The sequence below is a fragment of the Pezoporus wallicus genome, unplaced genomic scaffold (assembly GCF_028554395.1).
Source record: "Pezoporus wallicus isolate ANWC-B61680 ecotype Strahan unplaced genomic scaffold, APGP_CSIRO_Pwel_v1 contig_10431, whole genome shotgun sequence".
NCBI lineage: Eukaryota > Metazoa > Chordata > Aves > Psittaciformes > Psittacidae > Pezoporus > Pezoporus wallicus.
Genome location: NW_026635891.1, coordinates 1554507 through 1571972, shown reverse-complemented (window position 1 = coordinate 1571972; position 17466 = coordinate 1554507).

The window sequence follows — 17466 nt, the reverse complement described above, 5'->3', positions numbered from 1 at the left end:
AGGGGAATTGTTTTATTCACTTAAATTCATCTCATTGCCTGATTATAATTTCTCTTGTAACTTTCTTATTTAGCAAAACAAAAAGCTTACAGTTCCTTCTCACTGCTGTTGTTTTTTATAAGCTTAAACACAGCATGTTAAGTCGCATTTCATAGTCTTCTGCTTCAAGCCTAATTGGTTTAGGCTGGACACCTTAGAGGTATTCTTTAAAAGAAGTCCAGTTTTTGTGTTGCTGATGTTATTATATTGTAAAAAGGGTAATTCAACAACTTGTTTGCCTTAAATCATGTTTGTGGGTATGAGGCCTATACCTCATTTCTGCATGAGATTTGTTTTCCTACCTTTTGTTTTCCCCCAAACTCAGAGCCCTCGGGTTAACATGTTTTCTGCTTTAAAGCTCTTATCTGCAAGACACTTCATACCACCTCATCCAGGCACTCTCTCATGCTTCCCAACTTCAAAGTCTCAAGCTGAGAAAGCAAATTTAAGTCCCAAATGCTGGACTCAGCGGCTTCTATAGGACCCTCCCCTAAAGTTAAGTTCTTGTCTTTAATTGAAAATTGCAGCCAGTGTAAATAGGAGTTAGTTTGCAGCAAGCTTGCCACAAAAGGAATTACCTCGTGGAGTGGCTGCATTGGGGTAAACAGAGGGGATGAAGAAAAAGAAAGAAAAAGAGAAAGAAAAAAAAAGCCAGGGGTAAAAGGGAGAGGCTTTGTACTGTGGAGGTAACATCAAGACAAGGATTAATGGCTAGAGGAATTGTATTTTGTGTGCTTTCAGCAACACTACAATCTCCCAAAAGTAAGTGTTACTAATAAGTGGGCCAGTAAAGAAAGGTTAGATTATTAAGGGAAATGGAAAAATCAGGCTCTGTAAATACTAGAACTTTATTCTGCAAAGCCCAAGGAAAGTGTTGCTGAGGTGTTTACTTTTAGTACTTGCATTTGGGTCAACCAATGAAGTTTGTTATTTTATAGAGTTGACAAGAAATAGGAAGCAATTCATGTATACCACACAAATGACATTTTCTGCCAACTTCAGTTACTTCCATGTACCCACAATTTACTTATTTTACAGTACCTAGCTGGGAAGGAGAAACCCAGCCTGTGTTTCATTGTTGATGCATTATCTGGATCTAAGGGTGAAATCCAAGCAGCCATGCCGAAAGCATGCCAGGCCCTAACAGACCAGAACAAGGAGAGCAGTGGTGGTAGAAAGGAGGGCAGGACCCCCTTTAATGCTCAAACCTCTGCTGCCCCGAGATTATGGTGTTGGTACAGGCTCACACAACATTATCAGATCTTCACAGTAACTCAAAAAGACACAACAAGAGAAAGTGAGGAGAACCCAGTGGTGTTCCCCTACTCCTTTCTCCTGCTCCCAGGAGTGGAGTGAGTTGGGTTTTTCACCTGTTGGACTCTAAACTGGCTCAACGAATGGTAAGACAAGCACCAGCATTGGCAGGAGGGAATGGATGGATGGAATTAAGATCTCCCTTTTCAGTGGGAGCTACAGTTTAGTAGCTCAGCTGCATTATGGAACTGCACTCCAAGACTTTTAAAAATTATGCTCAGTCATAGTTTCTTTACCAGCTCCCCAATGCAACCTGATTTGTCACTTGAGATCTTAATGATAGGATTCTCTGCCCAGAAAATGGGAAGAATAACTCTTCATTTTCTTCCAAATTCCTGACCTTTTCTATACAACCCCAAGTACAGTATGTACATGGACACTGTGTTCATGGGAATCCATTCAGCTACTATGATATATTTTTGTATTAAAACTATTACTATTAAAACGATTCTTTAAACAAACATACAGAACTCTGTTCTGTCTTCAGTAAATCACTTATGCCATGCATCACATCACTCCATAACAACAGAAACAGTTCAGATGTGGAAACTCTGGATATTCTGAAAAGTAACAGTATGGATATTATCAGGCAGTAAGACAGTTTCATTGCTATCAGTGCACGTACTGGTGACTTTGTTGGGGTTTTCAAAATAGTTCATAGTTCATCATATTCAAAATGCAGCCACTGGAAGCCAATGGAGCCAGCATCTAAAAATCTGGTGGAAATACAGTTGAGTCTATTAACACATAATGCAGAATTAGAGAAAACTGCAACAGTATACAGTAAAATATACTCCACAATGTTTTTTCATGTTACATGAACTATTTCTAATAAAATATAGCATCTGTGAATATAAGAGCACTGCCAATACAAACCAGAATCATACTGGTTTAAAGCTGGAAATTGCACTTGTTTCTACTCACTTTTCAGTGGCTTACAAGTTGCATTAGTTCAAAACTCTCCCAAAAGTTTCTGCAGCATGAATCAATTGGATGCCTCTGTGAGAAGCAGAACTGATAAAAATCCAAAAAAGATCTTAACTATCATAGAATCCTAGAATGGTTAGGGTTGGAAAGGATCTTTATCCAAATAAAGTAACTTAAAAAGGGTATTATTGTTGAGAGTTCTAAAAATTACTCATTCAAGAATTCATGAAGTCCTCTTTCAGTTTTTCCTCTTGGACTTCAATATTTGCATACCTTTTACTTTCTGGTTTTAAAAGCATTTTCCTTTTTTTATTTACTGTCATGGGAAATAATTGAATTGTGCATGGTATGAGATTCTCTCCATGTGCACACAAAAACAAATGCCATGCCTTTTAAACTTGGATCAAAATGAAGTCAGAAGAAGAAATACTTAGCTCAAGACCTCACCCATTATCATTTCACTTACAGTACGCACTTGGGAAGTTTTAATGTTCATAACTCAATGTCTCCAGTGCACCATACTTCTTAAAGATATGCAAGTTCATTTCAGCATTTATCTGCTCTTTTCTCCTCAGGAGTTCGACTGTTTTTCCGCCCGATGGTTAGAATGAATTGAATATTTTGAACTCATCCATCAGATTTGGAAATGATCCCTGAATTGATGAGTGTTTAACAGTTAATTGAACATTTTTGTTGTGAACTTTCATTGTTTCAAAGTGCAAAAATACTGCACTCAGCAGCATGGACAAAGGGAAAAGGATCCATGAAACGTTCTTCCAGCACAAATATTTTAATCCTCTAGAGAGCAGCAGGCATTTAAATAATGGGAGCATCACTGCTCTCACTCTTTTATATCCCAAGGAAAGGCCATTCACAGGACCTGAGGGCTCCCATGTTCTGCAGCAGGAAATAATTCCACATTTTTCCAATCTATGCTTTACTTGTGCTCACATGGACTGGCTTCACTAAATATATAGTTCAGCTGCCTGACTGCTACCCATGCCCATGGGGACGGATGTTCGTAACAGCAGTCTCAAACTTTGGTCTGCCTGAGTGACACAGGCGGCGTGCCTTATTTTGTTGCATTGGTAAATAGCTCATTATGGCAAGTACAGATACAACACACACATTCTGAAGGCAGAGAAGCTTTATAAAGGGACCTGATAATGTCAGGAAGTATACAGTTGGGTTTTTAATCTTAATGGAATCTGTATACCCCGTTGATACACTGTCTTACTTGACTTTGAAAATTTGCATCTTCAATCATGGAAATGATACAAAACATCTGGACTTTTACTCCTCCCTTAAGAGTCATGAAAAACTTCATCTTTCTGCTCCATTATAGCACTTCAACTAAAGAGAAGTTATTTTTCTCCCTTCTGAAGCTCCACCAAATTGTGTTATTGCACTTCACTTTTCTCCTTTCCACTGACTTTTGTACAACCCTGTAAGAATATGACTTGAATTTCTTCATTCATCTATGGCAAGCCCTTAACCCAGTGCTGTCACTTCCTAAATGTCTGGCACCCAGTGTGACATCAGCTGCATGTCCCACTTCATAGAGCACCTTCATCAAACACTGCTGCTTCTTAACACAGACCTCAAGAAAATGCTTGCCTCCTTGCACCTCTCAGACCACGATGATTTTCCACTGCAGAGCTGCCTGCTCTACTTCACTGACAAGCCTAATTCGCCAGTTCTCTTGACCAGCTCCCTTTATTCAGTAGCTTTTTCTTTTTCCAGCACCAGGATCATTCCTCTGTGCTAGATGGTTAATTAACTCTCCTCTCAGGTTTTCCAGGCTCCTGTAGTGCAAGAGGTCTGGCCTTGGTCCTGCGGCTCTAGCTAAGTAGTCATGTCCCCCAGCCCTGTGAGGTGGACGTCTGGGATAGATTTCCTTTAAAATACTTCAAACCAAAAATAACTGTTTCTAAACTATATTTCTCGCCCACTGTGGGAAACTGCTGAATGTGGACTTTATATTTACCAGAAGGATAACATTCTGTTAGCATTAATTCTAATTCAGAACAAGCTCTGCTCAGCGCCAACTTGGTAAAAGGCACTCAGTCAAGTGCATTTGGACCAGAGGTAACAGCCACATTCCCCTCTCCACACTGGGCTTCTCGCTCCTCCATCTGTGCAGTTCTGTGATGAACTAAACTGCAAAACTGATCCAGCTGAGAGGATCATTTGTTTTATTCTTGCTGGGCTACTTTTCAACCAGTCTCAGCTGATGATGTGGCTTATAAACACTGCAGCCAGGGGAGAGATGGAAATCAGGAGTAGGGACAGGTGGGTGCTTTTCTATGAGAGCCACTTCTGACTCTCTGCAGAGCAGTCACCTCCTGAAGGATGAGGGGAAAGCCAGGCATCCTTAGAGGAAACCACCCTTATCATGGCCTTCATCTGCTTACAGACATAGCAAATACCTACAACAGATACATCACAGTAATACCACTAGCAATTGGGAATTCACACACACGCAAATCAAACCATCCCCAAACTCTGGAGCCCTTGCCATCATATACAAAGACCTAGAAATGTTAATTAATATCCTGGTGCAATGCACACATGAAAGTGCACAACAGCTCACCAGAGGAAACACAGCCCTAGAGAAATTAAAATCTGTTAACTGCATCATATTCCTACTTACGCTCAGAAAACCCCTTGGACAGTGTCAGAATAATTTCCAATGCATTACAATGAGAAGAGACCCATGCAAATAAGTAGGGATAGTTTGGAGGGGATTAGATTCTGTGGTACAGCAATGTTCTGTAAGTTTGAAACACAGCCGCTCTCCTTATTGCACTGCAGTTAGCTCTATCTGGCTTATCTTCCTCCCCAGGTGTTAGGCAATTTTTAAAGTGAATAAAAACTATTATTTTCTGCTTTTACCTATTGTCCATCCCCTTTCCTCTGGCTAATCCTTGCACCAGAACAGTACCCTAAGGTTACCCCCAGTGCTGGCCTCAGACAACCAGCCCGTTGCCATGCATTCCCTCTGCCACACATGCTGCGGTAAGACAAGTACAGAGGCTGCTTCTGCCTCACATGAACTGCTGTTTTCTTGTCCCGCAGCACACAGGGTTGCTCGTGCCATCCCTTGAGCTATCTCATGTTTCAGTACTTATGGTTCTGTAGAGGAATATCTGGGGGATATTCAACAGGAGTTTGATAAAACCACTAGAGATTTCATATAAAATAAAGCGCATACATGCAAGTTCCTGGTTTAAGTACATGTACAAGCAGCACAGAGAGCTTTATCCTGAGACTGTTGGCTAAATGTCAGTTATCAACAGGGAAAGGAGCTTTTTAACTCTGTTGTTGTGGAAATCTATGGGAACTGCATATCCAGCCTAGCAGAGTGAAGAGGAGGAGCACTGTGGGAAGACTTTGCACAGTGAAGTCTGACTGACTTACCCAGTCTTGCTCTTGCTGCTCTATTCTCACTTTGGCTTATGCCTGAAACTGGAGACTCCTCAGAGCTGTGAATGCCTTCCAGCCCTCGACACACTGGCCCTTTGAATCTGAGCTGTGTCTTTCATAGCAGCACCAACAAATATAAATGAGACTTAAGTAAGCTGCAAAACCAGAGATGGCAAGTTCATGAGTTGGGAGTGACAGAGTAAGGGAAAGATGGGGTGAGAGTGAATTTCTAATAAATCACCAGCCAACAAAGCTCGACTGAAGTGATGCAGCTGCAAAAGAAGGCGAAGGCAAGCCCAGGGTCCAGCTGTGGAGGGCTACTTGCTGGCTGATACCACCACACAGAACACCACTTAGGCCTCAGCAGATATAACCATGCCCAATTCCCTTTGAGAAAGTGGGATCCAACCTAAATCCAGTTCAAAGAAATAAAAACTTAGCCTTGTGCAAAGAGATTAAAAGAATTCCCTGTAGATTACAACTGAATTGGGGTACAAATTGTTTTGTATACAGACACCCATGGGTAAAAATAAGGGAGAGCAAAGGTTACTTCAGCTGAAAGACAATCTGACAAAACCAAATTAACTGCTTGTGAAGAGTCAGGGGCGTAGGGACCCAGCACTCTGTCCCCAGAGAAGCACCCTCATTACTGTGATAATTTGTTCTTTCTGGTTTTCTTGCCCTGGGAGTTTTCACTCCTTTCTGCCCTGTGACGCAGCTTCAGTTGAAGCACTGAAGCCTTATCCAGAAGAGCCTCTGGGCACAATTACATCTGAAATCTGTCAGGGTGAGGACCAGTTAAACCCAAGTATTGCATTTATGGTAAAGGCTGTGGCCATAAGACACTGCCTGTGATCACGTGCAATGACACCAATGTTTTCCAGCAGGTTTAAAATACAGACTGCATCAGGGAACCTAAAAACAGTGCATGGTGCCACTCAGCATTGGTGACCCTGAGGGATCAGGAGTACACCATGTCATAAGGGCAGAGCTTCTCACACAGCATTGATAGGTACACAGGTATTATCAGCTCCAAGCTGAATCTCAACACTTAATGAAAGAAAACAAAAAGCAACAACTCCTCTCCATTTACTTTCACAAATATTAACAAACAGGTCAAGTCCAAGGTGATGATTCATTTATGGCATTGATTTGACATGCAATATAATGAATCCCACCATGAGGGTGGCTTAAAATCATGTCTTTTGAGATCTGTTTATAGAAATTATAAAGTTTGAATTCCTTTTTGCAGCTTGCCATTTAAAATACCTGCTTTTATTTTGGTCACAGTACCCAGCTTCTCTTTGCAATTGTGAATTGCTTTTAAAGAATCTCCACATTATAGAAACACAAGGTTATTGGAAAATGCTCTGATCTCATAAGCCAGTTAACTCCTAGAAGTTAACAATAATTCTCGCTCAATTTCAAATAAAGTTCTTTATACTGTATCTGGCTACTTTATACCATCCGGATAAAATTTGTGATGCTAAAAAGAAAAAGAAAAACAAACATAAGAAGAAAATCAGTGCAATAATTAAAATTATGATTTTTCATATCCAGACAGAGTGAGGTCCCATGCTTTTAATTCAAACAGCTTTTGGGCTAGCAGGTCTACAGCAGTGTGTAAGAGGAGAGCCTTACTTTGCAAGGCTGCCCAGTAAATGCATTCCAGACACTGCTCTTCCTACCAGCTTATGCAAGATACTGATGGATGGTTATTACACAGTAGATGTAGGAATAAAGGACTTCTGCACATATCCAGCAGCTCCTATAATGACATAGCTTCAAGCGCTGTAAATATTGGTCCAACACCCAGTGTTTTAACAGGCTGTTAAAGGTACTGATTACACAACAGATTACTTCAGATACCCTTGAGATTCATATCATCTAACAAGATATGAGGTGCTGAGGGGAGGAGGGGCAGGGTTTACACAGTGATGTGCTGCTCTATAGGGGCTATTGAGAGATTTGGTGATATAAAGACTGAGTGTCTTTACAGATCATTCAATGAGAGCCTCAAAAGGTATTCTGTAACTTTATGCATATACAAATATTTGCAGATCTTTTAAAGATCAAGGCTGTTGTTATCAGTTTACGTGGTATATATTGGCATTATCCAGTGTGACCTCAGGAAAGCCGATGCTCTGCAGCGGTAATGCAATGGTATGTTCAGCTCTGCTGGATCTCCATAGAGTGGGCCTGGAATGCATTGGTGAACAATACCCAGGACTGCACAGAGCAAAGAATGAAGGGCAGCAGAGTTTGATAACCACATTAAAGCACTACCAACATCTGTTCAAGCCAAAGACAACACTATCTCGAGGAATTAACCTTCTGAACCACTTAATCATTAACCTCAGCAGAGAGAAAGTTAGACAAGAGCCTATTTGTCAGTAGCCCCTCAGAGAGATGCTGCCAGCAATATTTTACTGAGAACAGCGTGAGAAGGGCTTGCCCAGCTTTATAAATTTTAAACACAGAATATATTTGTGTGGGAAACAAGGAGAAAATAGATGTAAATAAACAGCTGATCCTACCTTGAAGCCTTCATTCATTTATCCTGTTTAAAGTGGCTTGACTGGATTGTTCTGCATTGTGTAACATTTCCTCTAAACAAGTAGAGATGCTTCAGTTCTGACTCAGAAATATTCCTGTTTGTGAAAAGATTTACAATGGATGGGATGTTACAGTTTTAAGCTTGCACTCATGTCCTCAAGTTTTCTACTGAAAACCAAATCAGGGACTATTGTTTTGCAAGAAGCAGCAGAGCTAGAGAAGCAAAGTAGTTTTGTTTAATAATTATTTGTCTATATATACTGCTTGACATGTGAGGTCGCCCATTAAATTATTCTGCTATAATCTGGCTGAATGCCTTTCTTTCACATGGTTACGGTTATTACAAATCTAGTTTCTTCTGGTTTTGATTTTGTTTTTCAAAGGAGGAAAGGCTTTAGCTTCTTCAAACTACAGCACCTCAGATTTGTAGCAAAATTGTGGCTGACAGTTTATTTCTCTGGACCTCATGTAATCATTTACCAACAGGGTGTAAAACACTGCCACCTAAGAATGATGCTGTTTAACACCCACTTTGCACCAACCTCAGTGGCCACACAAGGTGTAGGACAATGCATAATGAGGGCCCATATGTCTGCTTAGATATTGCCACAGTCAGAGGGGGGCAGAAAGAAGAAAGAAAGAAAGAAAAAGGTTGGGAAAATGACTGACTAAAGGGCTGCAATCAGCAATCTGTTCCAAGCCAAGAGCTGTATAACAAAATTGGGTTAGCCCAGGAATGGCCCAAGGTCTCCACCATCAGTACATGAAACAGCAACCAAGTTGCGAGGGAAAAACTACTTGATTTAAGTATGTTGGATGACCTGAATAAGCTGGAAGAGTGGGCTGTCAAGAACCTTATGCAGTTCAACAAAGACAAATGTAAAGTCTTGCACCTGGAAAACATAATATAAGAACGCAGCACAGGCTGGGATCTACTTGATTTGGAACAGCGCTGTGGAAAGGGTTCTGGTGGATAAAGAGCTCAATATGAGTGAAGAGTGTGCACCTGTGACAAAGCCAACAGGATGCTGGGTTACATCAAGGGCATCACTAGCTGAGATGAAGATCTCATTATCCTACTTGGAGCTTGTCAGGCCACACTTGGAATGCTGTGTTCAGTTTTGGTCCCCACTCTACAGAAAATATGTGGACAGGATGGAGAGGGTGCAGAGAAGGGCCACAAAGATGATTAAAGGACTGGAAAGTCTACAAATGAGGTAAGGCTGAGAGAACTGGGTTTGATCAACCTTAAGAAAAGAAGGCTCACGGGAGACTTTATCACCATGTTTAAGTATTTAAAAAGTAGTTACAAAGAAGATGGAGACTCACTTTTTACAAGGAGTCACATGGAAATTATGGATAATGGGCATAAGTTACTCTCAAGGACAATCCAGTTGGACAGAAGATTACGATTTTTCTCTATGAGAATAATCAGCCATTGTAATAATTTTCCCAGGGTACTGGTGGATTTCCCAATATTGGACCTTTAAGATTTGTCTGGACAGGGTGTTGGGACATCCCATCCATGTTATGCTTTGCCTAGAAAGGTTGGACAAGATGTTCCTTGAGGTCCCTTCCAACCTGGAATTCTGTGGTTCTATATTGGCCCAGTGACAAACTGATCCCTACTGCCCACATGGGGGGGCTCCTGTCTATTACTGCTTGAACTACCCTACTTAAAGGATAATTATGATGTTGGGGGGAAAAGGGATCGTCTAACACCACATAACGATGAAGGAAGATCTCAGCCACCTGCTATTATTTTTGGTTAGCTTTCTGTTGGTCAGAAAGTTGAACTGACTCAGTACAAAAACTCATGTATATCAAGGGCAGCACCACACAACCAAGGACAGAGACACACTCTTTCACACAGCAGCAAGACTTTAAATCAGCTCAAACCACAGTGTATAACTACCTTTATGCATTTGTTTACAAAGCAGACCAGTAAATTCAGCAAAAAATGATTAATAATGCTGAGTTTTCAATAAATGATACAATATTATCACCCTTGGTAGAAAAGCCATGGTTGAATGGTCATAGAAACTGAATTACCCACTCACAGTAGGGTTTTGACTGAACAAAGTGTGAACTGCACCTGGTCTTTGAGGTACCATTCCTGCCTGTCTTCCCTTACCTGCACCTGTCCAGACAAAAGACAGAGATACTCCAGTCCAACAATAATATACATGTTACATTAGGCATTAATTATGCCCCCCCGAGCCCACCTGACCATAATGCTTTCAGTGCAATTAGTGGTGTGCTGACAAAAAAGGAAGGCATAACAATTGCCTACTTTTGAAACAGTAACAGCTAAACAGTGTTATTTCACCAAAGATGGTCATATTTACAAACACACTGGGAAGATGCTCCCCTGGACAAGGCATCTTAAGGGACCATTCCTCAGGCAATTAATTTCTCCAACGGGATAATTCATCATAGTCTATTTTCCCACAAATTGATTTCTCAGGGTTTATCATGGTAATTTAATCCCTACTACTAACTATTGGTGCTCTTCAAAGGCTGAGCTACATAACTGGTTTTTAAACCACTGTCTGCTCAGAAGACTAAACTGGAGCAGCAGACAAGGCACTTCCCTTTCACTTAGGTCTCTAAGCTCATTAATGTGGATAATTAATTGGAGCTTTGTAGCCCTCCCTTTGTACACCAACAACAAGCAAGTCACAGTAACTGTACTATCCCCCCTCACCTGAGCACTCTTGCACAGACACCTGCTGCTCATAATTAAGATCCATTGCCCAAATTTACATATCCTGATTTCTATCACTCAGCTCCTAGAGACAAAGGAAAGCATTTACTGCAGGGAAATGACAGCTCAAATTATGCTTCTCATGTACGGCTTGCAGGGCAGCTGCTTATGCTAAAAGGCTCTGACATGAAACACCAGAATGTTTCTATTTAAAAAATATATGTTTGGATTGAATTTAAAGAAAAGCACATGGTGATTTCCCCGTTAGGGGGATAATAGTCTTTTCATTAGATAACAAGTGTCAAAAGATGCCATAAACTTCACAGCAGGCTTTATTAAAGCACAGCGCTGCACAGAGCTCAGCAGTGAACTTGTGGAGTCCCCCCCTTCCCTTCCTGAGCTATTCAAGTGTGTGCATCTGGTTTAGGAAGAGCAGACGTCTCACAAACCAAGCAGTGAGGACCTTACCTCAACTCACCAGTGAAGAAGAGGCTGACCCTTGCATCCACAATTCAGCAAGGCTGATATGGCACAGGGGAGAGAGAGCTACTGGAAAGTCAGTTGGCGGCCTTTGGAAATACAGTCAAAACTGTCAGATATTCCTATGCAGAGGAAACAGAGTATGCAGCTCCTACTGATACTTCAGAGAGAGGCAACTTCTCATGTGCACACCTTTATTGCACAGGTAATACCAGCTATTACCCACTTCTCAGCTTTTGGAGTGATGCTAATAGCCAGAATGAACTCCTGGTAACAGCTGAAGTTGCTCCTCACTACATTTTTCCTCCAGGTTTATCAGCTTGCTGCAATGCCCCAGGGCAGGATTCAGCTTTCATTGGAAGTGTTTTAGAGTCCTTACTGGGTTTAAATCAGTCATCCAGATGATTAAAATTATTCTAAATCTGATTTACGTACATAGCAAATGAGGGCTAACCCAGAACAACTACCAGGGCAGAACTTCAGTGTCAGTGGGATTTAGATTCACAGAACTGACAGCTTCTGTCAGTTCATTTCCAAACCTGGAATTCACATTCAAAGATGCTTTCAGCTCATGTTCAAGAGAAGGAATTAAATTAAAATTATGAATAGGAAACAGAGTGAATATGGAGAGCCACAGGGGACTTCAGTACAAATACCGATGTATAGTGTTAATCCAGAGCGATCTGCAGGAAGTCCAAGGGGTAGTGGTGCAAAGCCACAGCAACAGAGAGCATGATCCAGATGAGTGTCTCTCCTTAGCTGAGGACCAAGAAAAGTGGACTTTCATTCCTACTTCATTGCTTGCTCTGTGTTTTACTTACATTTTTACGTGAACTAATCTAAAAAGAGACGGCTACACTTCTTAAAGCGCTGTCTCCAAATTCTCCCAGTTCTGCTCAGAAAAATAGGGTGGCATTCAAGACAGATGACTCTTGAAAGTCTCAGAGGGTGTCTCTGAGATTCTTTCCACATGCTCCTTTTGGACATATTTTTCCATTCACCTTTTCCTAATGAAAAAAGAAAAACAACAGCTCTGTGTAAGATGCATTTTGTGTTTCCTGAACTTTGAAACGGATAATGCTTGTTGTTGGAGTTAGGATGATAAGATAGATACACCTGATGATCCAGCTTGACAGCTCTTTTCAAGGACGAAAGCAAACATCCACTTCGTGGCATCTGAAAAGCAAAGTTCCACAATGAGTTTCTTTAAGGAAATGCAAAAAAGTTCTAACAAAGTTACTGAAAATCATCACTGTTTCTGACTAAAATAAAATGATGGATATTTGATTGCTTACTTTTAAGAAAAACAGAGAAGAAACTAATATCTAATGGAATTAACAGCGACCAAACTTCATTAAAAAATTAAGAGACTTCAGAACTAGACATGAAAATAGCGCATTATTCCTTGTCTGAGACATAACTTCAGAGTACATCCATAGGCGTACCTGTTCAGCAGCCTGTGGCAAATGAAACAGACAAAGAAAAACATTTCACCGGGAGTCATTAATTGAATTAATTAACCTAGTGACATTGTCATAAGAAGAATTTATCTGGTAACCAGCGGGAGCAGATCTCCAATCATTTCACCATGGCTTCTTCCACAGATTAACAGTCGCACAAGCCCCTGGCAGCTGGCTATTAACATTGCAAATTATCAGAAATTAATTAGCGAAATGCTGTGCACCCATGTGGATATTTTTGTTTTTAAGTAAAGATTATGAAGCCAATAGCTCATCTGATGACTTATTGAAAGAAAACTTCATTGTTTAGCTAAATAGGTTGCAGCATGGCTTTCTAATGGAAGAAAGAAAAAAAGGCAGGGGGGGAATTTACACCAAACCTTAGTAACAAAAGCCAAACACTTGTAAACAGGAATTAAACAATACACTCTGAAAACAGGGACATACACAAATTAATTCAGAAAGATCTATTTTTTAATTTTGAGAATAAAAGTAATTCCATTTGCATACTTCTCAGAATAATTAAGTTACTGCTTTAATCTATTAAGCTGGGATTCAACTATTCAGAAGTACTTCTGGAAGATAGCTTTGTTCAGCTGGGTAGTAGTCACTATATCACACATGAAAAACAGAACTTTAAGGAAACTGATAGAACAATTATTTTCTGCAGCCTCTTGTCAGGGTAACACGCAATGTAACCATAGCATTTTGGAAAGACTCCATTTGATGCTACAGGACTTCTTAGGGAGTACTCAAGGACTTGTCTAAAATAAAGTCTCAATCATGTGATTTAAACAAAAAGAGAACAGATCAATTCTCATTAATGAGTTTCAACTGTCCTCTTCAAAACGTTTTTTACTTGCACCTGACAGCGCTGTATTTGTATGTTTTCTGTTTAAATGGATAAATGGACTTGGAAAACTCCAGGAAGGAGTTTTTAAACATGCAGAACTGATACTTTACAACAAATTGGGAAGTGTAATGTATTTTTATTTGATGGCTGTGCTTTTGGAGGAGTGGGGTTTATAAAATGCAAGCAATAACAAATTTAGCCCAAGAATGCACAGATTCAAATCACACATTGCTGCTGTAAAAGAGGTGAGGGGGGAAAGAAAAAAGGAGAAAAGAAACATTAGAGTGATGACTATGTTTCTTTGAGGATGTATGGAAACACAGAGGGTCAGACGGGAAGTTGCTGACAATACTGAGTCTCTGAGAAGGCAATTGCAGGTTTGAAATAATATCTTGTAAGAGACCCCAAGGGAAACATGACTGGCCAGGTTATCATTCCAGGCTAATGTGATATTCTTCCCATCAGGAGCTGCAGGCTCACAGTCTCAGGTTTCCAGTCCCTGGGGGAAGATGAGGCTGTGAGGGTCTTTCTGAGGACAAGGAAACCCTGTGAGCTGGGAAGGGGCCTCCTGCTGTGGGTATGGATGCGGAGCTGTCCAAACACAGCCAGGCAGTGCAAGGAGAAAGAATAGGTGATGCTCTCCACTCTCTTAGTGAAAGCCAAAATATCCCATAACTAAGGGGCCCTGGCTCTACCTGGGCCAAGCTCCCTAATCACAGTCAGGGCATGTCACAGACCAAACCATTCATTATTCTTGGCTGAAAATAAAAACCTTAATTTATGAGAAAATGGAGGTTTCCAATGTTACATTCTGTATAGGAACAAGTCCACATCATAGAAACTCCTCTAAAAGCGCAATGCGCTGTATCAATGCCTTACCAAAAAAAGGCAGGGATATTCAGAGCCAATCCATTGGTAAATCAACCAGCTGCCAACTTTTCTTATTCCTTGCTTGTCCAGCTAGCTGGTGGGTTACTTCCACACCAGGTATGGAGCTAGGAAATGTGCTTATGTACAGGTAGCTGAAAAGTCTTGCTATGGAAGGCATGCAATGTGTAGAAACATGAAGCTCTGACACCAACAACTTCCAGTGCTACTAAAGCAGTCTTAAAACACTGTTATTTTCTAGTATATTCCCATGGTCTTGCTAGTGGATGTACAGTTACTTCTTAACATGTGTACTGTTCTAATTTTAAACAGCTGCTTCTCTTCCTATGCTTGACAGGAGGCTTAGGGAATAAATACTGCAGAAGCAAAATAAAAGCCATCGTCTTGAAAGCTGATACTTCACCTAGACTCAGTTTCTTGTTTCTTGAGAAGCTGCTTTATCACAGCATGAATTTTACTGTTGCATGGCACAAGTCGTCAACTCAGGGACTTACAATTAAGCTCCTAAATCCACATTTAAGAAACAAAAAAGCAAAGAGGTTTTAAATGTTTATTTCTCATTGCCTAGCTGTAGAAGCCTGAACTTTATACCTTTGTATCTATGTATTATACCTTTATATTTTCCTGCCTATAAACTCTTGCCTGCTTAACTCCACTGAGAAATAATGAGGTGGTGGGAAAAGGCTGCAAGGAATAAGATACCTAAATAGACAGACACTATAACCTGAGCACTTAATTATGGGATAGTTGTCTTGGAACCTGAAAATTTCTACTATAAACCTCTTCAATTTTGTATTACTGACTACCGTAAACATTAAAATAATGAAGAGACAACTTGCCTAAACTCTTTAGGTAATTTTTACTATTAGATCTTATGGTGTTTGAATACTTACAGATCTTACAGGACTGCCATAATGTCAAAACTACATAACGCTTATAAACCAGTTTTTGAATATAACCATCAAATATTAGTAAAGAAAGAGAACGCCATTGCTAAAACAAGTTGTAGCAGAACTCCTCTTAGCACAAACTTGTTGGACCTTTCCAAATGTGCAGTCTTTCAGGAGAACTGAAAAGCACAATCAGTATAAGCATGAGTACAAGGATTTACAATATTTTCTGTGCAACTGTGTGCACTGATGCCAAGGCAAAGAAGCAGTGGAAGAAGGCTTTGTTTCATCCTGAGAATAACTTTAGAAGCCCTGTGAAAATTTTGTGCGTCATATCCTGAGCAGGATATTGAGCCAGAAGTGATGAACTCTACTATAAGAGGAGACTTTTTCCTTAGGTCTATGAAACTCCTGGTTTTATACCTTTTAGGATTCTTGTGCCAGAGCTGTCTTGTGTACTTTCAAGTAGAAGAAACCTTCAGCATGTATGATGTGCTGTCATATAAAGTTACATAGGTATCTAATTTCTTTTGTGGGTCTCATCAAAAGCCCACATACATACATGTACATGTGTGATGCCCCTACATTACAAAGAGAAATAATGTTCCCAAAGGCTTCCACTGTGAAAATACTGCAGAAGCGCTTTCTGTATAAGTTTTATTGTGCTCAGATGACAATAGCTTGTATTTTTTCTACATCAGAAAATCTTTTCATGCATTTTCCCTCCCCCTACCCATTATAAAACATATGTTCCTCAGTGCAATGTAAAACAAAACATGGAAAAATACAGCAGCTTTAACCAGAATTATCAGAAAAACATGGTTTTTGTTTTCTTGCACTTTCCTGGGTGACTTGTCATGTCAAATAGTGTCAGTCACATCTGATTAGGTGACTTTATGACTCCAAGACATAAAGCTACATGACTGATGCACCTCGATGCAACGCATGGCAAGATGACTCACCCTCTGGGAACTTAAAACAAGGCACTTTACAAAAAGCTTAACCCTTAATGCTCAGGTTCAAATTCCGCTAGCATGCTTCCATCACAGTGATATTATAGAAGGTGACCATTGAGTCAAAGGTGTGAAGAAGCAGCATGGCTTTTCAGAAAATGAGCTGATTTAGTAAAAGTTCTAAAAAATGCTGGTGCATTTTTGACTTGGTATAAACATACCAAACAGTGGCTCAGCATCCCTTATAAAAATTGCTTTCAGTAAAATACTTATTTTTTTATAAATCTAGAATATTTTGATCAAGATTCACATGGAATAAATAGGATAGAAAAATTTTTATATAATTTGTCCAGCCTTCCAGTTTGCACAATCATGTGTACAGGTCACACACTGAATCTCTAAGCTGAAGAATTATTAACAATGGTCTTGTGCACCTGCAAATACTGAAGCACTGTAAGTGAAGTAACAGATCACAGAGTAACAATTTGCAAGTCATCATGGTTCTACCATGGCATTTTTTGCACCTAAATGAGATGTTTTAGTAAAATATTAATTGGCTGATGAAAAACTGGGGAGGAGGTCACATTAATTGCCACCTATGGTTATTTCCCTCTGATAAGACAGAGATGCTTTGAGATTTTTTTTTTTAAGAGGAACATTTTTCACAAGACTTTTAAAGTAATTTGCTATTTACCTTATCCAGGAAGAGAGACACACAAAGCAATATACACATGATATTACTCATCACAGATTTCTGCTTTTTTTTTAACAATAGCTAGTCCAGGTATCTACTTAAATATAATCTAACAACACAAAAATAATTGTGCTGCATTAAAGTAACACAGGTGCTCTATCTGTACACAGTAACACATTTCAACATGAGTTATTACCATATCATAAGGTAATATTATTTTCTTGCATTACATGATCATTAGATCTCCAAAAACCACTGTTTATCTGCAGAATCTTCATT